Source organism: Pezoporus occidentalis, unplaced genomic scaffold (assembly GCF_034315485.1).
Source record: "Pezoporus occidentalis ecotype Australia unplaced genomic scaffold, CSIRO_AGI_Poc_V1 ctg41, whole genome shotgun sequence".
In the NCBI taxonomy this organism is placed as follows: domain Eukaryota; kingdom Metazoa; phylum Chordata; class Aves; order Psittaciformes; family Psittacidae; genus Pezoporus; species Pezoporus occidentalis.
In genome coordinates, this window is record NW_026915736.1 from 1,296,575 (window position 1) to 1,304,094 (window position 7,520).

General features: G+C 38.8%; 1 long non-coding RNA gene across 1 annotated transcript; it reads right to left on the bottom strand.

Moving 5' to 3' along the window:
• Positions 1 to 4,450: 4,450 nt before the first annotated feature.
• On the bottom strand, positions 4,451 to 5,812 carry LOC134171587 (uncharacterized). Its single transcript, XR_009967671.1, has 2 exons — positions 4,697 to 5,812; positions 4,451 to 4,606 (listed from the first exon to the last, which is right to left on the bottom strand). It is a non-coding gene; the product is annotated as an uncharacterized LOC134171587 (long non-coding RNA).
• Between the last annotated feature and the right edge of the window lie 1,708 nt (positions 5,813 to 7,520).

A 7,520-nucleotide genomic window follows, 5' to 3' on the forward strand; every position in this document is an offset into this window, starting at 1 on the left:
TTTTTAAGCTCTTGCTTCTTTATATTAATATTGTTACTTCTTGCTATATTAATAGGCAAAATCCTTAGGTTTTGAATAATTTCTTCCTCTCACATTAGCAGATATAGCTGCAAAAACTCAAAAAAGCAACAGGAATATAAAATTAATGGTTTGGAGGAGAGTTTATTGAAGCCAGTTTCCTGACTTGTGGGGCGCTGACAATTTCAGTTTGATCTTAATCTTTAGTAGTACAGATTTTGGAGATTAAAAAAAGGCATCTAGCTGGCACTGTGGTATGACTGAACTACATAGTAGTTCTCTTGCAAGCAGAGAAAGTAGCAAATGAAAGAGCAGGCCCAGAGGTTTCCCAGCCCCCAGACGACAAAAGAGAGATCTAGATATTACTTCAGCAACTTATAGGTCAGAGAAACTAGGTAAGGCCAAAATAGAGCACTGAAAGGAATCCAGAACAGCCCTGTCAATAAAAAGTCAAAAGAATTTTCATCACTCCACCACTAGCCTGTTTTGGTTGCAGCATAATAAAAGGAGGCAAAACCAAATTAATCTGATTAAAAGTGCAAATAGTAAAAAGGTACTTCTCTCCTGTTTTTTTTCTTTTTTTTTTTTTTTTTTTTTTTTACAGAAAATTCACCATGCTATGAAAAGGCTTCTCATGCAACTGTTGATTGGTTTATCAGTTTTTAAAGACTGGTTGCAATGGGTTAAATGCCTCCGGTTCCTTTTTTTCCTCAGCAGACACTTAAGAGCACTCCCCTAGGTTTTTTCTTAAGGAAATGTGATCTAAAGAGGAAGGGGAAAGTTCAGAAAAGCTCCATCTGAGACTTGCTCTCCTGGCAGCAGTCATATGTCCATCCTACCTTATTGCTTCCATTTGGAGTTGAAATCATACAGGATACAGCCCCACAAGGGCAAGCAGAGGCAACAAAGAAGCTGATTTCCAGATCATTGAGAGTACCTGAGAGACTCCCATAAAGCAGCAGTGTTGTTCCTGTTGCTCCCCTACTTCTGTTTTGTTAAGTTTTAAACAGGAAGGTTTTTGACAGGTATCGCACATGAACTTGCAAGCATTACTCTGTAGGTAAGTCTAACCACACACCAGGGTTATACACCAGTGCATCTCATTAAGGCAGTTCACGGAACAGATTTGCATAGTTTAATCTTTCCCTGTTCCCAAGTAGAGTGGCATTAAAGCTGTTAACTTGTTCAAAAGTTGCAGTTGTGTGTTACAGTAAATATATGCCTCTCTTATGATAGCAAACCCATTTTAAATGATGAGCTACACATACTCTGATATCTGATGATCCACCCTCTCTCTGAGTTTTGAAATCTGTATACAGTCACAGACCAAAGCTATATTATTTCTTCCTGTCTGGGTAATATCAAGTCAGCTATATTCTATCACTACTTGTGGTACATTTAATAATTATAACAATCTGCTGGAGGGTTGGTTTTTTTTTTAAATACACTTTCTGCTTTTGATGTTTCTGATCACTATGGAAAGCTTATGCTATTTTATAGTCTGCTGACTAAGCTCACATGCACACCAGCTGCATTTTATCAGGGAACAATGTTTGCCTTTTAAACTGGTTGATAGATTTTACTTAGAATCAAGAGGAGATGTACGTTCTTTGGCAACACTTAGAACCTTGTTCAGCACAATATCCATTTGCAGAAAGTCATAGCCTCCAGCTAAACAGTGCACCACCCCATGGCCATCAGCCCAAAAGAAGTAGGGGAAAAAAAAAAAAAAAAAGAAAAGAATCTTACAGCCAGGAAGGACCAAAAGTTTATCTGCGTCGTAACAAAACCAGGGTCACCCCATGTCATTTGGAGAGATGTTTTGTCCTACCTGTTCCTGAAGCCTTTCAACAGAGATTACACACCTTTTCTTAACTATGTTTACTAGTCCTTCATTACCCTACTGGGAAGCTTTGCCTTGTATCAAGAAGTGAGCGAGTTAAAGGATATTCAGGAGCTTTTAATCCCATCTCCTTCAAGTGTCTAAGGAAAAGTGTTAATTTCCTTTTGCAGCAACTTTAAAAACTGAAACCAGTACTTAAGCTATTACATATTCCCTTGAAGAAACAAGCCAAGTTCCTTATGGCACATTTTCTACACCTTTAGATTCTCTCTATTACATCCACCTCTATTGAAATGCAGAGCCCAAACTCCCACACAGAGCCCCAGAGGAGCCTAATCAGTACCAAGAGCTGAAGGACTACATCATACATTATCCAGCAAGTCAAAAGGCTGCCAAAGGACACTGAGCTATCAGGTTTCCTTCTCTCCCTCTCCCACCCTCGCAGGGCATAACTGCATGATTAGCTGGGAGAGCTACTCAGGAGGACCACTGCTGTAAACCAGGATAGCAGTTCCTACATACAACTGTTAGTCTTCAGCCAGCTGACTTCACTATGTCTTCCTTGTTTGTCCTATGAATGACAGGTGTAGTCAAAACTACTGACCAAAAAATGCATTTAAGGAGGCTGTTTTATAGACCAATATGTTCTGTTTGTTTATTTTTTTTTCTTGGAGCAGTGTTTTCTGTCTCTTCATTGCTTGGGTTCCTTTTCTCCCAAGAATTATCCTCTCTCTGCATTCTCCCCCGAATTGGGGAAGGGGTCTCATTTTACAGATTTTCAAAACTGTAAGGGAGTATCAAATAATTTCATCTGACTTAAACCCAAGACACAGAAATTCAGAAATCATTAATGCGGCAGATGACCTTTATTTTCTAGGAGCAGTGCTGCCAACAAAGGATATTAATTTGAAGGCATCAGAACTTTAGGGTTCTGTTATTTGGTTTTTTTTTAATTTTATTTTCATTAGTGGATTGTTTTTCCCTATAGGAAAAAGGGCACATGCTTTTAAACTTTGCATTTGTCTTTAGTTTCCAGTCATTGGTTCTTGCTATACTCTTAAGTGATAGATTAAAGAGCTCTTTTGTACTCATTTTCTCTCCACAAGGATTTATGCATGCTTAAATCACCTTTCCATCTCTTGACAAATTAAACTGCAACCTTCTTTAAATGATTTTTTTCTAGTCCCCAAATGCTTTATGGTAGATTTCTAGCTGTAACCCACTTTTTTTTTTTTCAGTACTTTCATGTACTGAACGTTGTAACCAAATTTTTGTTAACTCTATATGACTTTGAATAGCATAAGAGAGTAAATCTGCCACCTACCTTTTATTATCATTAATACAGGTAAAAATGTTACCCCCTTTTAATCGCTCCATCTAGTGGGTGCTCACATTCAGTTGTTTGTCCTTTTTCATCTGGGCATCTTGTGTGCTGCTTCTCAATACCCTGGCCACTGGTCTGAAGGCTTTGCTGATATTCTCTGTTCTTGGAGGGCTCGTCTTTCTTTAACACAGCAAAACTTGCTTTGCTTTAAAGAATGCAGGTTACTAAGCACTTACACAAGGATGCTGTTCTAACCTCACTGGAAGTTAAGAAGGTTATCACAAAGCTTCCCAGGAATCTTCAGCTGCCCAGGGAAGGGGGAGCTGGGGAGGACAGGGGGATTGGACTAGATGATCTTTCGAGGTCCCTTCCAATCTCTAGCATACTGTGATACTGTGACCCCAAAGGCATAGCTTGATAGGAGCACCCTTGTGTCCTCATTCCTGCAAGCAGCACAAGGATTCAGCAGCCAGTACTGCACAGGATGACTGCCCTCCCTTCCTCCATCCTCTTGCAAAGCCTCCCAGGCTTGTTCTGAGGCCTGAAATCAAGGCTTAAGTTTTCTATGACATTATAGCACAATCATACAGAGTGTGCAGGTAGATTAACAGTGACAGGATCATCAGCCCTTATGTTGTATTGAACTTTCAGTTTACAAAGCTTCTAGAGACAACATTAATTTCCACCCTGCAGGAAACAAGTACTTGCTTTTTACTATACAGAGTGACTAAAGGTCAGCACTGAAGAAAACAAAGGTTATATGGGAAAAAGTTACTTTGCTTGCTTATGTAGCATTGCTAAAACTAGCATATATGCACAGCAAAATATTTCTGTTGGTCCACAGGTCCCATACTTTAAGTGGAAACCATTTGTTTCTACCTCAAAAAGATCCTTCCTGTCTTCTGTAGCAAGGAAGTCACCTTTTAGTCCTTTCCTCTGTTATTTAAACAGGACATCACCAGCTAACAGAGTACATTTCTATGTAGTATTGTGTCCTTAGAATACAAGTGCAAGCTGTTTAAGACATTAGCAATAACTATCAAACGCTTGAAGCCTCTCTGGGGAAGAGGGGGGTTTGCACAGGAATTTTGTGCACTGCTAGAAATCCCTACCAGAGTTTCTTACTCCATGCTCACTTCAGAAGGCAGCCTGAAGATGTCTCATAGTAGGAACTCTGCCATTTTCTCTTTCCAGATAGCCTTTTAATTCTTAGGAAAGTTGACTCTGAAAAATGGAGCACAGACAGTCTTGAGCCCGTCTAAACATTCTGTTTGCGGAATGTTTAATGTCCTGGTATAACATAGCTGGACTATAGCAGTGGAAAGTGATGAAGGCAGGAAAAACAACAGGCAGAACTTCTGGTTTAACAGGCATAAATACTCTGCTGCTGTAGCTGCTCATAGGTGGTAGTCTGCAGGAGGCTAGGGAGCAATTATCTACATTATGTCAAGGAAGCTCTGTCTAGACAAATCAAAACTTCTTCCCACAAAGGTTTACCCTTTTTTGCATACCTTTTGTATCCCAGAAGTTGCTAGGAAGAACTGTTAGCCATCAAAAGTGACACTGAAAGGCACCATCCAACACCTCAAAGACAGGAATCAGAAGCCGGTTTGTTGTACCTTTCTTTCCAACCATATTCCTGTATGGACACAGTTCTTCCACATGCTCTTTTTTTTTTTCTCTCCCACGTTTTAGTAAACAATCCACCAAGATACATGAAACCCAAAGTAACACATAGGGTTAGAAACAAAACAACAACAACAACAAAAAACCCAAACACATCCACCTCCACCCCAAAAAAAAACAAACCAAAAACCATCGCCAACAAAAAAATACCCCACCAGCACCATCCCTAAAGTGCAACCTAAAACTCAGGAACCTCAGCAGGTGATCTCTGAAGTACTTTGGACCACTAACTCCACAAAGATGTATTATCAACAATTAATTGTGTTGATGGGCTGAATTAAAGTCACCTTTATTGTTTTCAGCAGTTGACCCACTGGGCTCTCAAATACAAACCAAATACTCAAGTTCTCTCATCCTTAGCATAGAACAAGCCTTGTAGCTAATGCAAATCCTGGATGGAAGACATTAATATTTACCCTTACTTTATTTCCCTTTCAATGAGCTGCATCACAACTGTAAGCACTACTAAAATCTCTTGTATTGATGACTTCAGTCTCAACTGAATTAACAGTTACTACCAAACATGCAATTTCAGACTTTTTTTATATAAAGAGTTCACCTAACACAAAACACAAGTGTTAAATTGCTGGGACAGAAGTTAGAGAGTTCAAAGCAGGGAAAGACATAAGAAAATTGAAGTCAGCATGAGGCTCTGAGGTGGTGCTTATTATAACCATTTCCTTGAACTTCCATTCTGTCTTCTGTTGTCAGTAATTTCAAACAAGAAGAACAGCAGATTTGCATTACATTCAGGCATACAAGAGTCACAAATTATGGGTTTAATAAGAGCCGTTTGACGACTCTTCCTGTAAAGAGAGCAACACTCCACAGTCTAGGACATCAGTACAGCCACGTAGGCTGGCTCTCCACCTGCCTTGGACCTTCACCCTTTCTGAATCATCTCAAATCTCTGTGCAGTCATCTAGTCTGCTCCAGGTAAATAACACCACTGGGATTACAGGGCTAGCAGAAATGACTTGCTGGCCTTTTCTGAAGTCCAGGTTACACCTAGGGCTTTTAGATACAGATCAGCTTGTGCTGGGGAATTTTCTGCATGCTGAATTCTCTTAATGCGCTGAGTTGGAACTCAGTGTTTTATGATTTGGGGTCATCCTTCTTTAGATGTGGTCAAATAATGAATAATCCCATATAGTTTACTGCTGCAACTCAGTAATACCAAAGTTACCTTGAAACAGCTTTTTGATTAAAAGGGAAAAGATAACAGGGAAGAGAAAAAATAGAGAACCAAGATGCAGAGATTTACCTTCAATTGCTATTCTTCCTTTTGCCTCGCATCAGGTACTTCTAATATTAGAGCTAACAAGTATTATGGCCTATTACTTTTAAAGCATGATCAGTATCTAAATATAGGAAGGGTAGTGCATAACTGGCATCCATTAGTTTCTTGGATTTAGGACTCAACAGTGAGATCAAGCCCACCTTCAGACCACTCACTGAAACTGTTGGTCTCCTGGATACCTGTGCAATTTGCATTTGGGTCTGTGTCCATGCAACCACCTACACATACCTTGCTAAAATTACTTCAGGTGTTATATTAAGAACATTTTGGAATATTATAAGTCTACAGATATTGTTCCTTAGGATTTCTGCATATCATACTACAAAATAGCATGGGGCAGAAACAGCTAAGTCCCTGTATAGATAAAAATTTGAAGAGACTTATTTCTTCGAATTAATAGAAATGTCTGGTCCAGAAGCCATATGCAAAAGGAAAATAATGGTATAAATAAATGTAATTGAGCATTAGTTACACTGGAAACAGCAGTAATGCAGATACCTACAACTACTGGGAACTAAGCACATCTGAGCAACTCCCTTCTCATCTCTCTATGTATGTCTGTGCCTTTTCAGATAACCCTTTCCAAGACCAATTTTGAGTATAGCCTTAACAAATGCGAGACAGACCCTAGAACACTCCTAATGAGAACAGTAAATTAATTGAAGAAGTTACTGGCTCACTAGCAAATTTGTGAGTTTTAATTGGGATAACAATGCCAGGAAAAAGAAGATCACAGAATCTGTAACATAATTTGTTTACATCCTGGGCTATACAACACTATGAAATATTAAGACAATCTGTACCAAAGAGGTAAAAATTGTTAGACAGTGGCTATTGCTGAATTGCAGGACACAATTAACACTAATTTGTTAACCCTTCCTGACACAGAAACTCATAGTTACCACATGTGATAGTTACTGGTTTAGACAAAGCTGATATTAAACAATTCTGTTTAATGATATAAACATAAAGGGAAAGTACTAAATTTGCATTAAGAAAATGCAAAGGAATTTGGATAGCAGAGTAGTAAGAGTGAGGCTAAGACAGATAGAAAGTGAGGATAAATGTTATTCTAGAACCTTACAAAAAGAAGAGTTAGCTAAAAGTTCTGGTTTTTTTTTTTTTAAAGTGATTATGAGCTTTTCTTTCTACCTCAGTTTCAGAAAGACCCAGTCACTGGGTTTTGTTCTTTTTCCAAACAAGGAAGTAGCTATAAGTGACATTGTCAAATCTTTGTCCCTTAGCAATGCATAGTCTAATGATAGCTAAATTCAGCTGTTTCTCACCTGGGCTTTAGAGCTATTCTAGACCCTAAAAGTTCCCATTGGCTTTTTATTGTGTGTATTGTG